Source organism: Wyeomyia smithii, chromosome 3, assembly GCF_029784165.1.
Source record: "Wyeomyia smithii strain HCP4-BCI-WySm-NY-G18 chromosome 3, ASM2978416v1, whole genome shotgun sequence".
Classification (NCBI taxonomy): Eukaryota; Metazoa; Arthropoda; class Insecta; order Diptera; family Culicidae; genus Wyeomyia; species Wyeomyia smithii.
In genome coordinates, this window is record NC_073696.1 from 197958180 (window position 1) to 197976760 (window position 18581).

Genomic DNA, 18581 nt, shown 5'->3' on the forward strand with positions numbered 1-18581 from the left:
TGGTTTCGACGCTTTCGAGTTCTTCCGAACCTCAAAGAGGGTTGCGAAGCAGTGTGATGGGCTTTCATGTCTGCTCTTTTACCTGGCCATGGAAAGTGTTATTCAGGAAGTCCGGCCAGTTACTTGGCTTCGCCAACGAAATTGATATTATGACGACTTTAGGTAGAGGCCAGAGGCAGAGGCTCGAGGGGAAACTCTGTTAGCCTCCCACCAAGGATTCTAATCTGCGGTGACAAAAGCGAGGTGGTAGATAAGTTTGCGTATTTGGGCTCACTAGTGACCGCCGTCAATGATACTAACAAAGAGAAAACGCGTTTTGGCCAGGAATCGCGCTTACTTTGAGCTGCGGAATACGCTTCGATCGAACAAAATTCGCCGCTCCACAAAGTTGACCATCTTCAAAACACTTATTAGACCGGTAGTCCTCTACGGCCAGGAAACATGAACCTTGATGGTGGAGGACCAGTGTGCCCTTGGAGTTTTCGAACGGAAGGTGCTGCGTACGGTGGGATGCAGATGGAAGATGGGATATGCAAACATCGAATGAACCACGGGTCTTATCAGTTACGGAGGGAACCCTCTATAGCTCATCCGACTAAAATCGGGAGGCTACGGTGTCTGAACATGGTTCTGAATAACGACCCAATAGGAACGCGGCATCGTGGTGCGCAACGTACACGGTGGATCGACCAAGTGGAAGGAGATCTCTGCAGATCTATTACAACGGCGTCGGCTCTTAGATACAGCAAAGGCCACACAGGCCCACGTTTGGTAAGGTTAGGTAGGACAAAAAAAAACAAAATAACATCGCCAAACGATTGACAGTTGGCATTCCTCTGATGTGCGAATGTTATTCTACCATTTGTTTTGTGTGCGAGAGCCGACGCTCGTTCTACACTTACGAGCGAAAGCCTTCTGCGAAACATAATAACGAAACGAATTGAATAAAAGTGTTGACCGTTTACTCTAGGAGGAGAACAACTTTCGTTACTAAAGCTTACGTATAGCAACACGCCTAACACTTACAGGGTGCTCAATAATTTCGAACAGACTTTAAAAATATGTTGAAAATAGAAATACAAAATTTTTCCCAGAGCCTCGATCTTACAGTACGCGGCGTTGATTTTCACGGGGACGAGACGGGGAGGTGCACAGTGGGCAAGGTGGATCGATCAGCTGGAAGACGACCTACGGACCCTACGCAGACTGCAGCAAGAAAACAAAGTGCTTCCGACATCTTTAACCAAGTCAAAAATATGCCGAGAGATCGTGATGTGCGGCATGGGAATCTCATTGATTCGAGAATGCAGGTGATCCGCCAAATAAAAAGTGTTTCGCCGAGCAAAAGATCTGGAACACCGTGGAGCACTTGCAAAAACTTCGCGAAGCACCATTTGGAAACCCCTGCCATATTCCATACAAATATCTGACTGGTGTGGTGCCTTGAACTTAATTCTGATTTAGGCTCTCTTTATAATTTTAATTTCTCAGTATCCTTGGTTTTGGGTTTCTTTTTTTTTCTCTGTGGACTCATCACTGCGGCCAGAGATTAGATCTATTGTGATATTGCCCAGGTGTTTTCAGCACTCCGCACTTCATACTATTTTCCATACGCTTATCATTCATATCCGTGCTTGTGTGTAAGTTTTACCTTCACGTTTCAAGCTTTCTGCTCTACTATACCAAGCCTCCGTCCATCCTAACAATATCACCAAATTACAATTCACAGAAGATAACTTTCATATGTTACTCACACCAGTTTTATTATAATAGGGATTTATTTTTATTAGAAGGAGAGTCAACGGGGGTACTGTAGAATTCAGATTGGAGGAAGGGTACGTGGTGAGGAGCCTGAGAATGAACCCATGCTTAGAACCCACGACCACCAAAGCGGACTCTGTAACCTTGCGGCTACGGAGCTTCCCAGGGTATCCTAATTTTCTCCAATTCCATTTCAATACTTTAGCGTTGATAGGTACCATTTTTTATCTCTTTGTTTTCAGTTCTTTGATTTCTCGCATTTTCATTTTTTTCACAATTTTATCTCTGAGTAAGAATTATTACGAGTAACTTTAAGAGAGTACATTAAAGTTTTCTTCACATGAAACATTATAAGTACTGAACTCCAGTAACCCTGTGTCGAACAAAATTAATTTTTATAACGAGAATTTTCGAGGTTTAATGTTTGCGTACAATGAACCAATAACAGTATGCTTTGCACATCCATTTACTGTGACATCCTTTGTTTGTGGTCAGGCAAAACTTCGACAGAATATCTTTCTCCAAACAGATCAACCAAAGTTTGCTTCTATGAGGTTGAACTTACATGGTGTTCTACAGATGAAGTCAGAGTTTGTACTTGTAACTGATGTGCTTTTTAATACTTAATTTTTGTTCATCGATGCTGTTTGCTAAACAAAAAATCCAACCTAAATATGTACATTCCAAGAAACCTATAACCGTTTAATTCAGATGGAAAGAGATGAGCGATGTAACAAGAATGAGCGATTTTATTTGGGATCGCACTGTAGCATCCGTTAACGCCTAAATGCATGCTACACCGGATTGCATTCGATGGACCGTTTCATGAAATCAAACAAACCATGTGCGTGCACTCACCCAAAATAGAGAGAACAGAAGAAGAGCAACAAACCCAACATAGCACACACGGCACAGTTTTATGCTTCCACCCAACAGCAGATGCTCATGAAAAACATCTCCCATGCGGCGTTCTCCTATAGCCTCTCTCGCTTTCACGCCACCCAAAAAAAAAACAGGATCGTGCACTCAGTAGAGCTTAAAGTCACTGATAACGCACAGAACCGGCGTTTTTGCGATAGGTGGCGAGAGCCATCGCCCGCCAAGAGAGAGAGAGCGAGAACATCGCACTTGAACGGATTCAGCTGACGCACGACGTCAAATGAGCGATGTTTTTACTGCGGTGTGAACTGAAACTGAACTTGTTCCATTACGCGCTGGCTGGTGAAATGAATGCAGGGTAGCAGCCGCAGCAGCAACAAGCAAGCAAGCAGCAGGACTGCCGCTCGATACCGTGAGCATAGTCCCATTCGCGTTCCGTTCGGCCGGTTTAGTCTTCGCTTGGCAGCAGCACGCGTGACAACGATTCCGATAGTGGTACGGACGGCAAAATTTCGGTGCGTTCTTGAAGATCCTTTATGCTGAGCTCTGAACGAAAGTGTTAGACTTTAAGGGAAAAATTGGCATCAGTTTGTGTGTTGGATTAACCCGTTGCCACTAGTTGAAGTGACCGAGTTTTTTTTTCCATTCGGAGTACTCCGAGTTTTGGGTGGTGCACAAGTGAGAAAATTTACAGACATCGAAGAGATCAAGTGACAACCGAAACAGGTGATTTCTGATGCAATTGGGTGCTAGAACCGGCTCTCGGTTGAAGGTTCTCCAACCGTGATCGATTGAATTGCGGAGACGGTCTTCGTGTAATTTTTGCGCAAGTGATTGATGTGAAAATTATCTCACCCGGTGTTCTGGTTAAGCGGGTTACAACTCATCAGCATAAACACGACGGGGTGGAAAATTGTTTAGGGTTACGTTCCGTAATCTTCGATATCTATCGATGGATAAACCACTTTAATTCAGCTAAAGACAGCAGGGAGTTAGAAATTCGAGTGCGATTTGTTATGTAAATCAGATGATCCTCGCGTTCGGCTGCGCTAATAGTCGGTCGGTCGGTCGGTCGGATTGCCATTCGGACATTTGCCTGCACTCTACTCTCCATCGCGGGGCAGCCAGACTCAGTGCTTTGCGAGATCACACTTTTACTTTGGCACTGCGCTACTGAGAGCTCTCAGACGAGATTGAAGAAAAAAAACGGCCGATTGGATATATTTTGAGAAATTAGTGTCGAACGGCAGCGTGTTGCTGGTGTTCTGTACATTTCTTTTGCTGCGACAGTTGCACAGCGTTTGAGTGTTGGTTCAAAACTTACGGTTATTTTAATTCTTCCGTTTTTATCCACTTATTTCGCACTGACACGAGTGACAGCCACCTTGTAGTTCATCAACGCAAAGTGAAGGGAGCTGCCCGTTGCAGTGGGTAAGAACGCCAGGAAGAAAAGTCGCGAATTTTGGTGACACCGCGAAAACCACGGTCAAAGCGAACGAAGTCCGGTGCGTCGTGTTGTGGTCACGTGAGTAACAGTGTCGCAGAATTGGGATGAAAATGTAGCAATTAGTGCACCCCGGTCCGAAAGTCTGTCAGCAGGATGAAAAGCTCTCCAATTGTGGGGGCGCACCAGTTCACATACGCGTGCGTTTGCGGTTTTGTGTTTATCGCAGTCGATTAAAAATGCAAAATACGAAAAGTACACACTTACACATGCAGCAGGAAAACCTTATCGGATGAACGCAAAGTGTGCAAAATTGTGAATTGTGTAAACTCTATCTTCGCAACTGTCGTGCCGGTTTTGTTTGTTTTTTTGTGATTTGCCTAGAAAATACACACACTAGAGTGAAAAGTGTGAAACCAGGTTTAGCTGTTTAGCGGGCGCCCAGAGTGTTACATTGTTGTGGCGAAGTTAGCTAGCTAGCGGGCGCTCTTATCAGTGTGTGCCGGATCAACATTCTAGCCGAACACAGCGATACCAGTCGCTTCGACGCATCCACCTACCGGAAGAGTAACGTTCAACTCCGTCCCGTCGGAAGCCGCACGGAAACGAAAGGTTGAAAAGTTCAGTGAGGTGAACTGATCGCGATACGGGGTGGATTCACGTGCGAACTAATACTGGTGAGTGCAGCAGGTTGATAATTATTATCAGTGTCATGTATTAAAACTAGCTTCCACGAATGGACCACCCACCAAGTTCTTTTAAACAGAAATGTTATGACAGTTATACAAACGAATGATGAAATTTATAAAAAAGGATATAACCTAGTTCTATGCTCTAATTATGAAACGAACCATCAATAATTTTTGAACGACACGCCAAAATGAACGAAATATTTTGTGCTTTCATTATTTACTCAAGTCTGGAAATCGAAACGCGTAATACGTTTAAAATTAGACCAGTGATTATTTCAAACGACTATGCTTTGGAGTTATTTGTAATGTTTTTGTGTTGACTCTAATACTCAAGATCAATAATTCTTTATAAGATAAATAAAACCTCAAATTCATAGAACAACGTTTTTTAATCATTTGATAGTGAGCAACTCATAAATTTAGATATAAATTCAAAAATTCAAGCAGAAGAAATTGTATAGTAGAGAATAACTTTCTTGTGAATGTCGAGAGCAATAATTTTAATTCGTAAAAAATATTTTCCAAAAAAATCTTCGGTTCTCTGACTTCTGATATTCACAAAATCAATTAACGGAAAAAACTGGTTAAAAGAGGCTTCGCTTGGGATTCTCGTAATCTTAATCTTGGTTCAACGCAAAGTTAGTAGCACAAAAAAAAACAAAATATGTTATCTGACAGTTGTTAAAAAATTGTATATTGGCGCAGATTCGCCGTTGTCTTTTTTTTGTGGTTTCCCAGTTGTTCCTAGCGTACGATACTGCTTTTACGAACCAGTCATCGTATGTTCGAATCTCGAATGGAATATACTCCTAGAATCAATAGGATGGAAATATTCGAAGTCTGTGTCGAATAGTGAGTTAACTTCTGGATCGTAATGTACCAATATATCTCTTATCTCCTCTAAACCATTAGTGGTCAATTATTTGATTTGAATTTGAGTTTTTACTTCGAATAATATGACAAGAATGCTATTTAATATTATTATTATTAATATTATTATTATTATTATTATTATTATTATTATTATTATTTATTGGATTAATTTCAACCAAATCAAGATCTAAATATAACCAAAACAGAGCTATTCAGATTTTGTACGTCCATGAATTTTCTATACTTGTAATTTTTTTTTAATAGGACTCTCTTAAACTTAGAGATTTTCGAGCTGATAGTGTTCCTCAGTATAAAATTCCAAGTCCCAGAAAGTCTTTTTTTTTTTAAATTACGTTTGATGCATTTCTGAGACATTAAGCATTAAAAACAATTCAATATTCTCGCGAATTTTTTCATCAGTCGAAAAAATAAAACATTGACCGCTTTGAGACACAACTCATCGAAGTTCGATTCAGCTGAAATTTTGCATGAAGATTTCTTTCGAGAACACGAAACTTTTGAACCCGACCGCTAAGTGGAATACGAAAGTCATTTTTTTTTTCATATATCCCATTGGTATCCCAGAGTTCAGTTTTATTGTTTCATTACTAGTCAATGCACAGTGCACAATGGTCCAAAAACAAAATTTAGGGGGAAATTTAGGTCTAGAGCTCTATAGCAATTTTTAGAGAAAAACTTTCTTCTACAAAGTTGTTACATATGAGATTTATATTTTGTATTTTTTCCTAAAACTGGAAATAATTATCCTGAGTTTGTTCCAAAAAGACCGAAAACCGATCATTTGGTTTAAAAGTTATGAATTTTTGAAAATAAAAGTCATCGAATAAAGCCGTTTTTTATGGTCACCCTATTCCGCAGCTAGTCGTCCCAACGACCCAACGAAAAAATACGGGTTTGATCATTTTCAACAATGATCCATTCCTGCAATTTTGAGCACAGTTGAAGCACTTTGCGTGAAAATTCCGAAATAGGGTGACCATAAAAAACGGCTTTATTCGATGACTTTTATTTTCAAAATTTCATAGCTTCTGAACCAGTTGATCGATTTTCGGTCTTTTGGATCAATCTAATGATAAATGAATTTTAGAAAAAATACAAAAAAAATCTTGCTTTTATATGCATATTATATACAGTTATAAAAATTTCTATCATATCTGTAAATTAAATGTACTCAAATATAAAAAATAGCATATTTTTGAAAATTTATCCATGTATAGAGTCAAACGTGCCCTTCAAATTAAGACCAAGAGATTTTTTTTATGTTTGCCTCAAAATGAATGACAAACAAATGAAAAACGCATATTTTCTGGTGAAAAATATTATTAACTAAGAGTAAATCAAGCAATTCACGATTTCAGCACTGCAAACTGTGCTTTTAAAGAGTCTTAAAAATCGTTCAAAGACAGTTTTAATGTGAAAATTGAAATAAAAAACTAAAGTTTATTTTTTCAATATAAATCGGTTATATCCAGATAAAAAAAAACTTTTTTTAAAGTTACTCAAAATAAACGGAGCTATAACATTGTAAAACAACTTTTTCTTCTATCTACTAAGGGGTCGTCCACATTCCACCCCATAACCCCCCCCCCCCCCCCCCCGGCCCCCTCATGGACAAACAAAACGGATTCAATATGGCAGTAAGCTTCTGTTGAAGCTGGACAGATAAAACCTTTGTTACAAGGTAGAAGAGTTAAAAAAAATAAACATACGTAGCATACTGATTGAAAACATTTTAATCAGAGAATAAAAAAAAAATATAATTTTAATTTCAGGAAAACACGTAAATCTCAAAAAACAGACAAAGAAGTAATTTGAGCTTAAATTTTATCTTTGCGTCAAAAACACTAAAACGTCTCTAAAAACTAGTGAGAAAGCATACAAAACTGTATGCTACTGTAAGAAAGCATAAAATAATAAAAAAACATTCGTGACATCCAGAAGAAATCGAGGAGAAAATAATCCTGAATATAACTTCAAATGACCAAAAACAAAAAAAAATCATATCCAACATTTTCATGCATACAATATTATCGCACGCATAGGAACAAACCAACATAAATGACTTTAAACGCGGCCTAAAAAGCATACGAATAGAATCACCTCGAACATATCTCTAGCTTATGAAAGTCAGAACGACCAGAAATTTCAGATCAAAATTCAGCCAAAATGCCTGAATGCCTAAAAACGTAAAACAGCGGTGAGGCCAAACAGAAATGAATTCCAAATTACATACAAAACTGTTCGAATTAGCAAAAAAACGTCGCTAGAACAAGAAAAACAGCTAAAAAATTGATCCCAAATTAGTATCTAATAACTCAAAAGAGTTCAATGTTGTGTGAACAAAAAAAACTTAAAAGAGTAACTATTTATAAACCAGAAAAATACCAAACTTAAGGAAAAACTATATAAAGTTTAAATTAAAATGCCTGAAAATTCTAGTAAATGTAGCTTGAAACATCTGAAAACACTTCTTTCAATTAGAAAAGATTATTACTGAATTTAGTTTAAAATGATTAAAAAACGTCACCGATGTCTAGAAAAAGCCATCAATGAGAATAATGGTTTATGACACTTTATTCAGACAAAAAAGATTAAAATGAAATATGATCATAAATTAACACCATAGAGAGCAGTAAAATGTTTTGCAGGAGAAGAAGAAATAGAAAAAAATCGTCTGAAATTAAGTTAAAAAAACCTTTCAAAACAGGATAAAGCAAATTGAGTATTTCGAAACAACTCATAATGCTTAGGAAATGCTCCTGAAATGTAAAAAAAACAAAATCTAAGAAAAAGATCTTAAATTCTGTTCAAATAATTAAATTAATGTGTAGGAAAAGCTTTAAAAAAATAATTCAAATTCAACCAAATGGTTAACGAATAGAAGTGATCTGAAAGAAAAGGGCAAAGCAGAAAATGATTCCAAATTAAGCGAAAAGTAGATTAACAGATGGATGAGACAAAACTTATTCCAAATTGAGTTTCGTTAAAAGTGCCCTAAAGAAATCTGCTAACAAAAGGAAATGATCGAAAAAGAAATAAATCTTAGGGGCTAAATTTATCACAATAACAGCTGACAACGATTCTAAAATGAGAACAGCTGTAGATTTTTCATTGCAGGCCAATATTTTTTGGCAGATTTCCGTTTTTTTTTTTAAGTATTTGTATGTCATTGAAACACACACAACTTTGTAGAAGATAACTTCTTTGTCATTTGCTCTTCAAATACTGGTTTTATTGACATACTATTTCCTATTATTTACAAGTTATTTATTTTATAAAAAGTCTCAAAGAATAACAACAAGCTTTAGTTCGGAACTCCACCTGTAGTGGCGCTGCAAAATCCAACTTTTTAGTCTTGCACTTCAGAGAAATGATGACTTCAAAAAAGTTGTGAATAACACGGTGCTCCCACAGACCGTTATTATAAAAAAATGCACCAAAGAATCTGAGTACACCATTCGATTCGTTATGACGTCCAGAATATCTGGTCAAAATTTCAAAATCATCGTACGGTACATTTTTGAGTAATGCCTTTTTGAAGGTCGTAAAGTACAAAAAAGTGATATAAAAACGACGAAATACTTAGTGTAAAGCACGTTTTTCAACCACCATTTTATGAAATAACTTCCAAAATAGTTTCTACACATTCCAATGGTTCTATTTCAAGACATTAACAATTAGTGGAAAGATTTATTTGAAAATCCCACAGTGTACAGTGGTCTAAGCTCGAAAAATCGTGATCGTCCTAGATTTGACTGTGAAAAATTGATTTTATGTACTCAATGTCTTCAGCAAAATTGTTCCATGGAACAAGGCCTTACTTTTGGCGTTTTTAGTTTTTCGATCAATCCACCTAACAGTTAGATGAAAAAATATTTTTTCTAATTTTCAGTATACCAGATTGCTTTCTTCAGCAAAGTTATGGAAAATTTAAAAAAAAAACAATTGCTGAATATTGCGATGTCCTATTTGTATGTTGGACACGACAAAATAGAGTTTTTTGTTGAACACCCCTCTTTAAAGTCAGTTTTTTGTCTATAATTTTGTCTGCAATGGTCAAAACAATGCAAAATGTTTTAAGATTTTATTCATTCAACTAAGATTCTCTCAAGAATTTATTAAATTTATTGTTTTGACAATCATAGAAAAAGTTATTGACAAAAAACTGATTTTAAGGAAGGGTGTTCCAGAAAAAACTATTTTGTCGTGTCCAACGTACAGATAGGACATCGCAGTATTCGGCAATTGTTTTTCTTTTAAAATTTTCCACAACTTTGCTGAAGAAAGCAATCTGGTATATTGAAAATAAGAATAAAATATTTTTTTATCTAACTGTTAGGTAGATTGATCGAAAAACTAAAAACGCCTAAAGTAAGGCCTTGTTCCATGGAACAATTTTGCTGAAAACATTGAGTACATAAAATCAATTTTTCACAGCCCAATCCAGGACGATCACTATTTTTCGAGCTTAGACCACTGTGCACTGTGGGATTTCCAAATAAATCTTTCCACCAATTGTAAATGTCTTGAAATATAACCCTTGGAACGTGTAGAAACTATTTTGGTAGTTATTTCATAAAATGGTGGTTGAGAAACGTGCTTTACAATAAGTATTACGTCGTTTTTATATCACTTTTTTGTACTTTACGACCTTCAATAGAGCATTACTCAAAAATGTATCGTACGATGATTTTGAAATTTTGACCAGACATTCTGGACGTCATAACGAATCGAATGGTGTACTCAGATTCTTTGGTGCATTTTTTTTTTATAATAACGGTCTGTGGGAGCACCGTGAATAATATTATCCCAAAAAACCTAAATTAATCCACCTAGCGGTCAGACTGAGCCTTTCTCATTCAAACTTATTATTTGTAAAAATAGATTTACATGAATGCTCAAATCCAATAAAGGTATATTCACTCTTTGGATTCTAAAATATTGAAGTTGTTATTAAAGTATAAAATATGAAATTTGACGTAATGTTAGTGCTTAAGAAATAGCGAAATAAAAGAAATGACTCTTAATTTCGAACAACTTAATCACGAGCGATGCGGGAACGTTTAGATAGTACGATACCGCATTTAAATCATGTTGAGGCCATATATATTGATCAAAGCAAAGTTTGTTATTTGTAAGTTTGAGAGATGACTCGTTTGTATGACACTAGTTATGTTCAAATAAGTCGTGTAATACTTGAGATATTAGACTTTCAATGTTTTACCTATTAAAACATAACGGTTGCTTAAGTTTGATTACAATCAAATGAAAATGTAACGTATAGGGCAGCCAAACTTTGAAACCACGTGTTCAAACATAATTCATCAGCTAACCCTTAACTAGCACGTTCATCTGATATCAATATTGTTCAAATCGGTTGTGTAGTTTCTAAGATAATGAAGTTTCGTGATTTTCACATTTCGATACATTACAGACGAAGTTACAGTCTGATTACAGCAAAATTCAATTGGGTGTTATGAGGCAGCTAGACCTTTTATTTTATACTAATTCTGTGGAAATCGGTTCAACCATCCCTGAGAAAAGTGAGTGAGTCCAAGTAGTCTTCGTAATATGTTTCTTTTCATAGCTGGACTACACATTTTTAAACCTAACAGGCAAAGTAATAATTCGTTTGCAAAAAAAATCAATAGGGTCTTATGGGGCAACAAGACCTTCCATATGACACTAATTTTATGAAAATCGGTCCAGCCATCTCTGAGAAACATGAGTGAGATTAAATAGTCTCCAGAACACGTTTCTTTCCATAACTTCTGAACCATATGTTCAATCATAACGAAATTCAAAAGTTAAGGGTTCTGGGGACAGCCCAATCATTTGAAATCAGTTTTATTGAAATCGGTTGTGTGGTTTCTGAAATATTGATGTTTCGTGATTTATACCATAGCAACGTATGGCGCAACTAGACCTTTCATTTGCAATTAATTTTATGAAAATCGGTCCAGCCATCTCTGAGAAAAGTGAGTGAGAAAAAAAGTTGCACATACACACACACACACACACACACACACACACACACACACACACACACACACACACACACATACACACACACATACATACAGAAAATGCTCAGTTCGTCGAAAGAAGTCGAGTAGTATATGACATTCGGCCATTGGGACCACTTTTATACCTTCAGTTTTTCCAGTGATTGCTATACCTTTCTAAGAGAAAGGCAAAACCTAAATTAATCCACCTAGCGGTCAGACCCAGCCTTTCTCATTCAAACTTATTATTTGTTTAAATAGATTTACACGAACGCTCAATCCAATGAATGTATATTCACTCTTTAGGTTCTAAAAAATTGATGTTGTAATCTATACATATAAAAATGCAGTCCGGTCTGTCTGTCTGTCTGATCCATATAGGCTCAAAAACTACCGAACCGATCGACGTGAAAATTTGTATGTAGGGGTTTTTGGTGCCGATAAAGGTTCCTATGCTAGTTTGAGACCCCTCCCTTTTCTGGAAGGGAGGGGTCCCATACAAATGAAACATAAATTTCTGCACAACTCAAGAAAATTTGGCATGTGGATGTTTTAAGGAGTAACAAATATGTCCATAATAGTTGGACGCTCCTCCCTTTTCTGAAAGGGAGGGGTTCCACACAAATGAAACACAAATTTCTGCACATCTCGAGAACTAATCAACTAAATTGAACCAAATTTGGCAGGTAAATGTTTTTAGTGGTAAATAATATGTCCATATTGCTTTGACACCCCTCCTTTTTTTGGAAGGGAGAGGTGCTATACAAATTAAACACAAATTCTTACACATCTCGAGAACTAATCAACTAAAAGGAACCAAATTTGTCAGGTGAATATTTTTAAAGGTAACAAATATGTGCATAATGGCTTGACACCCCTCCCTTTTCTATAAGGGAGGGGTCCCATACAAATGAAACACAAATTTCGCACAGTTCAAGAACCAATCAAGGAAATACAGCAAAATTTTGTATGAGAATGCTTTTAGAAGTAACAAATATGTTCCATAATCGACCTCAGGCAATATTTTGGATTGTAAGATGGCAACATCCGGTTTCTGAAAAACAACCAAAAATGGCCGATTTCCACCCAATATAATAATATCCGGATCTAAAATGATGCACAGGAGCTCAAATCGACCACAGATACTATTTTGAATTCTAAGATGGCGACTTCCGGTTCAGAAAAACAGCTGAAAATGACCAAATACCACCCAATATGAGTATCTCCGAAGCCAGAGTTTTGCTAACCTCAGAGTGAAGCTAACCTCAGACACCATTATGAATTGTGTAATGGCAACTTCTGGTTTCTGAAAAACAGCCAAAAATGGCCGATTTCCGTCTAACATGAGTATCTCCGGGTGTAGAATGATACACAGCAGCTGAAATCGACCACAGGCTCCATTTTGGATTCTAGATTGGCGACTTCCGGTTACTGGGAAACAGCCGAGAATGATCGAATAACACCCAATATGGGTGTTTCTTCAACCAGAATGACGCTCAGAGGCCAAAAATTATATTAAATACCGTTTTGAAATCCAAGACGGCGACTTCCGGTTTGTGAAAAACAGCCTAAAATAACCAAATACCATCCAATATGAGTGTCTCTGGAACCAGAATGATGCAATGAGCTAACAATTGACGTCAGGCATCTTTTTGAATTGATAAATGGCAACTTCTAGGAAACAGTCGAAAATGACCGAATAATACTCAATATGGATATTTCCGTAATCGAGATGATGCATAGAAACCAAACATTAACCCTTGACACCATTTTGAATTTAAAGACGACCACTTTTAGTTTCTGGAAAACAACCATATAACTAAATACCTCCCAATATGGGTATTTCCTGTGTCAGATTGATGCCAGAAAATCTGCTGGAAATGACCGAATACCACCCAATATGAATATATTTAGAATTAAGGTGATGTACAGAAGCCAACAGCCGAGGATGTTGTCATTTCGATAAAACCAATCATTTCAAACGATTTGTTATTTGACTTTGATCATATCCTATGGCAGATTCGTCGTGCATTTGCAGACTTTAAACACATCGCAAGGAATCAATGAATTCGGAACGTTCAAATAGTACGGTATGTGGTGTCATTTAAATTATGTTGAGGCCACATATATCGATCGAAGCAGGTATAGTTTTAAATAGTCCTTGAATTTCTTCGCTTTCCATAGCTTTTGAGCCACATATCAAATTGTTATGAAGTTTGTTATTTGTAAGTTCGAGAGATGACTCGTTCGTATGACACTAGTTATGTTCAAATAAGTCATGCAATCTTTGAGATAATAGACTTCCGTTGTTTTATTAACAATTTAATACATAACGGTTGCTTTAGTTCGATTATAATCAAATGGAATGAGAACGTATAGGGCAGCCAAACTTTGAAACCACGTGTTCAATCATAATTCATCAGTTAACCCTTAACTAGCCCGCTCATCTGATAATAATATTGATCAAATCGGTTGTGTAGTTTCTGAGATAATGAAGTTTCGTGATTTTCACATTTCGGTACATTACAGACGAAGTTACAGTTCGATTAGAGTAAAATTCGATAAGGTGTTATGAGGCAGCTAGACCTTTCATTTGACACCAATTTTGTGGAAATCGGGTCAGCCATCTCTGAGAAAAGTAAGTGAGTCCAAGTAATCTTCGGAATATGTTCCTTTTCATAGCTGGATTTCACATTTTTAAACATAACAGGCAAAGTAATAGTCCGATTGCAAAACAAATCAATAGGGTCTTATGGGGCAACTAGACCTTCCATTTGACCTTGATTTTATGAAAATCGGTACAGCCATCTCTGAGAAACATGAGTGAGATTAAACAGTCTTCAGAACACGTTTCTTGTCATAACTTTCAAACCACAAGTTCAATCTTCATGAAATTATAAAGTCAAGGGTTCTTAGGTAGCCCGTTCATTTGAAACCAATTTTGTTAAAATCGGTTGTGTAGTTTTTGAGATAATGATGTTTCATGATTTTTACATTTTGATACATAACCTCTAAACTAAAAATCCGATCACAATGAAGTTTAATATGGTCTTATGGGACATCGAGACCTTTCATTTGCAATTAATTTCATGAAAATCGGTCCAGCCATCTCTGAGAAAAGTGAGTGAAAATAAAAATCTGCACATACACACACATACACACACACATACAGAAAATGCTCAGCTCGTCGAGCTGAGTCGAGTGATATATGCCATTCGGCCCTTTGGAGCACTTTTATATCTTCGGTTTTGCAAGTGATTGCTATACCTTTCTAGGAGAAAGGCAAAAACATTGTTAAGTACACTTTTCTTCTAACTCGTCTGGTTTTTGGAGATATAACGATTCATATCAGACAGGTTCGTGGAATTCGATTTTTTTGAATATCTCAAAAACTATAGCATTTAGAAGGCAAACACGTTTAGCATATGTTTGCATATTATTCAAACACACAACTTTATAGAAGACACGAAAAAGGTAACTTATACACAGATCAAGTTATTGCCAAAAAATGAAAAATATGTCTTTTTGCATATAAGGCAATGAAGATACTGGAAGGGATAAACGTTTCAATCAATCTCGTAGAGTTATAATAATTCATCCTATGCATGTTCCGTCTGCTAGTTTTTGCTGAAATGCAATCTGGGGACGTACAAAAATGATATTTTTTCAACATTTTTTGGAATGACTCTGTGTAGAAGCTATAATTTTTGTGTCTTCTACAAAGTTGTCTGTTCCGATGATGTGCAAATATACATTCTACCACGTAACGTGAAAAAGTGATGGTAATAATTACCCCATTCTTAGCAACACTCACGTACCTGATTAGTTCCTGTGTTCCAGTTTACCACCTACCGACTTTTCACCAGACACTGCACTACCTACTAGTGAAACATTGGGATACACTACCTCACGTACTATGGAAGTCTCCGACTCCCCCGCCGTAGTCGAGTCTTTCCTGCCTGCGTTCATCAGTCATCCCGGTCCTACGGGCGGAATCGGGGAACGTGGCTTTCAAAACGCTACTCACTGCAAGTACATTTCATACTGCTTGAAAAATTTGCTCTATTTGCTCGGAGTTTTCAGCACAATTTTCATGAGCAAACTGCTTCCGATGCTCAGGTTGATACTACTTTAAGTGACCTTCCTACACGCAAAAGTTGAAGTCTTGTACAATCATTGTGTCTTCCCGATTCGCACAAATGTTGCACAGAAATCGCACAATAAATGTGTGAAACGAATAACGCAACAGTTGTACTGCGAATACATTGACATAGAATGAAATCAGAATATGTATCGTATACCGACACTTTATTTCTCACGTCGAGTGTATTAGTGACTGCTACTCATGGAGCAGTGCAAGCAGCTAACAACAACTTGTGAACTCACTAGATTTAAATAGCTATAATACTCGATCGATTTATCTCGATGGATTTGGTCATTAAAAAGTACCATTGAATGATTTGCAAAAAAAAAACGAAACAAAATTCTGTTCACAACATTTGGTAATCAACGCTTGCTTCACCGCAAAACTAGCAAAACCCTCCATTCCACAAGCCACAAAAGCGTTGCTGATTTTTTATGGCAACACTTGTAAATTGTGAATAATTATTATTTGTCATTCTGTGCACGCGCTTTTTTCTCAAGCGACGAGAGAAATTTCTCTCTAGCTCGTAGAATTTCCATGTATGTGCGACAAAGCTAGATACGTCACATACAATTTGCAGGTTGCTCTTTCGCTTCTCTTTCGGTTCGGATTGCGACGCGCAAGGCGATATCTCGTTGCTTCACGAAATGAGCGAGACACTCGTGCTGTAAATACTTGATATACCAGTGTTGTTAGTCTCACTCATACTGTCGGTGCGTGCTTGCTGCTATTCAGAGGAATGCATGAAGAAGAAAAAGTATCTCGAAAGCGTCTGCGCAAAAGATTTGAAAAGCGTAGCATATGTCTCGTCCTCAAGCAGAAAGGAGGAGAATGGTTTTGCTTCTCGCTCGCTTTGCAATGCTGCTTGATACCAGTTGAAACTGTTCAAGTGTAGTAGTTTGGAGCTGCCAAATACATTGGAGAAACGCTAGAACATTAATTGCGTTATGCCCAACACGCAATCTTTGTACTGGTTCCGAATTACATCAACAATTGCGCTAAAAACGCACATTTTTGTACTGGTTTCGCACCATCCAACTTTTGAGTGTAGAGATGTTACTGATTTCAATCCGCTTGAAATAACAAGTCGTTATGTTACTGCTGCCATTAATCTGCCTGTCTTCACGAACACTCTGTGTGAAGATAGGAAGTGAGTTCACGGATGTCTCTGAAGTCCCGCAAGGTAGCAACTTAGGACCACTACTCTTCATGCCAATTCACTAATGATATGATTGAAGTAATTTCGGAAGGTTGCCGTAAATTGTACGCCGATGACGTTAAACACTTCAAAGTCGTGAGAAATTATGCGGACAGCGTTGAGCTTCAGCAACTGGTGGATATTTTCACCCTATGGTATTCTAGAAACCTTCCTTCTCTAAGTGTTCAGAAATATAGTGTCACCTCCTTGTATCGGACAAGGAAGCCAATCTTATTAAATGCTATGTCAGGCCTCTACAGTGACACGAATTCGAGATTCGAGTTATTTTGGATACTGCGCTATTTTTAAAACTGCACTGACAACTCGGATTCATGTTTAAGATAACCAACGAGCTCCGTGATCCGTTTTGCCTTAGATCGCTGTATTTCTCTCTAATGCGGTCTATCTTAGAATCCTGCTTCGTTGCATGGTGGCCATTCTACAACTCCTGGATTGCCAGAATTGAATCCGTGCGACGTAAATTTGTACGATATGCGCTAAGATTCCTTCCTTGGCGCAATACCTCAAATCTGCCAGCCTACATTGAACGGTGTCGGCTTTTAGGAATGCAAACTCTTGAGCAGAGACGATTCGAGGAGCATTGGTGAAGTTTTTCTAATTGAAATCGGAAATCCGGAAATCCTTGACCACCTAGATATACATGGCTCCGAACAATCTCTTAGACCAAGATCCTGCTTCAACGCAACGCATAATGTGATCAATTTGACCCAATACGCTTTATATCGGCCAGTTTTACCACAGTAGCAGATGTGTTCGATTTGAATATAGCTGCTACAGCTTTTAAAGGTAGAATTTGCGTTAGCTAACCTTTTTGTGATTATTTATTGACATTATTCTAGTATTAAGTTATTCATTAAAACACACTTTGTCAGATGAATTTTAATGAATTATAGCAATTATAACAATCCTAAAAATCTTGCATATTTCAACTATACAACGTTATATTGATCATAACATTATGTTTAGTTGCATGAAAGTTATGTATTAACATCCAAAACCTTCAATACAGCGTTGAATTGTGAAAGTTTCGCACTAGACACTAAAATCAAATAATCTGACGCGAACCGCTATGAACCTAAAACTGTATTTTATATCCTTTCTTGTTTCTTTTGATTCACACCTGTAAAACATTTACCGATATCTTCCTTCATATTCACGAAACGGAGAAATGATCAAATTAAAGCCACTCGATAAGCATCCATTAGTAAACCGACCCATGGGATGACGACAACCAAAGAAGGACCAAAAGGAATCCATCTGCCGTAATGTTACCAAAATTAATGATGTTTTATCAACCCGCATTTCGTAGGTACAGATTGCGACAGCACTTTCTCCCGTCAGAGTACCCATCTGGGAAGAAATTTACGAAGCACCATCGTAAATATTCAATCTTACCGAAATTACGGTCCGACAGACTAATAACGCTAATGAACCATTAGTTTTGATTTTTCAATTAAATTTTCAGTTAAAAAGCATCAATCGTCACGCAACGCAACACAGCTGGAGAGCCTCCATTCACCGAAAAGTTCCGGTTTGGCACCTT

At 37.3% G+C, this 18581-nt stretch overlaps 1 protein-coding gene across 1 annotated transcript in view; it reads left to right on the forward strand.

The window, feature by feature from the left end:
- The first annotated feature begins 3112 nt into the window (after positions 1 to 3112).
- Positions 3113 to 18581, forward strand: part of LOC129731363 (uncharacterized) — a 243023-nt gene continuing 227554 nt past the window's right edge. The window contains exon 1 of the mRNA XM_055691270.1: positions 3113 to 4761. The gene's annotated coding sequence lies outside the window, so the exon portion shown is untranslated. The remainder of the gene's footprint in view (positions 4762 to 18581) is intronic.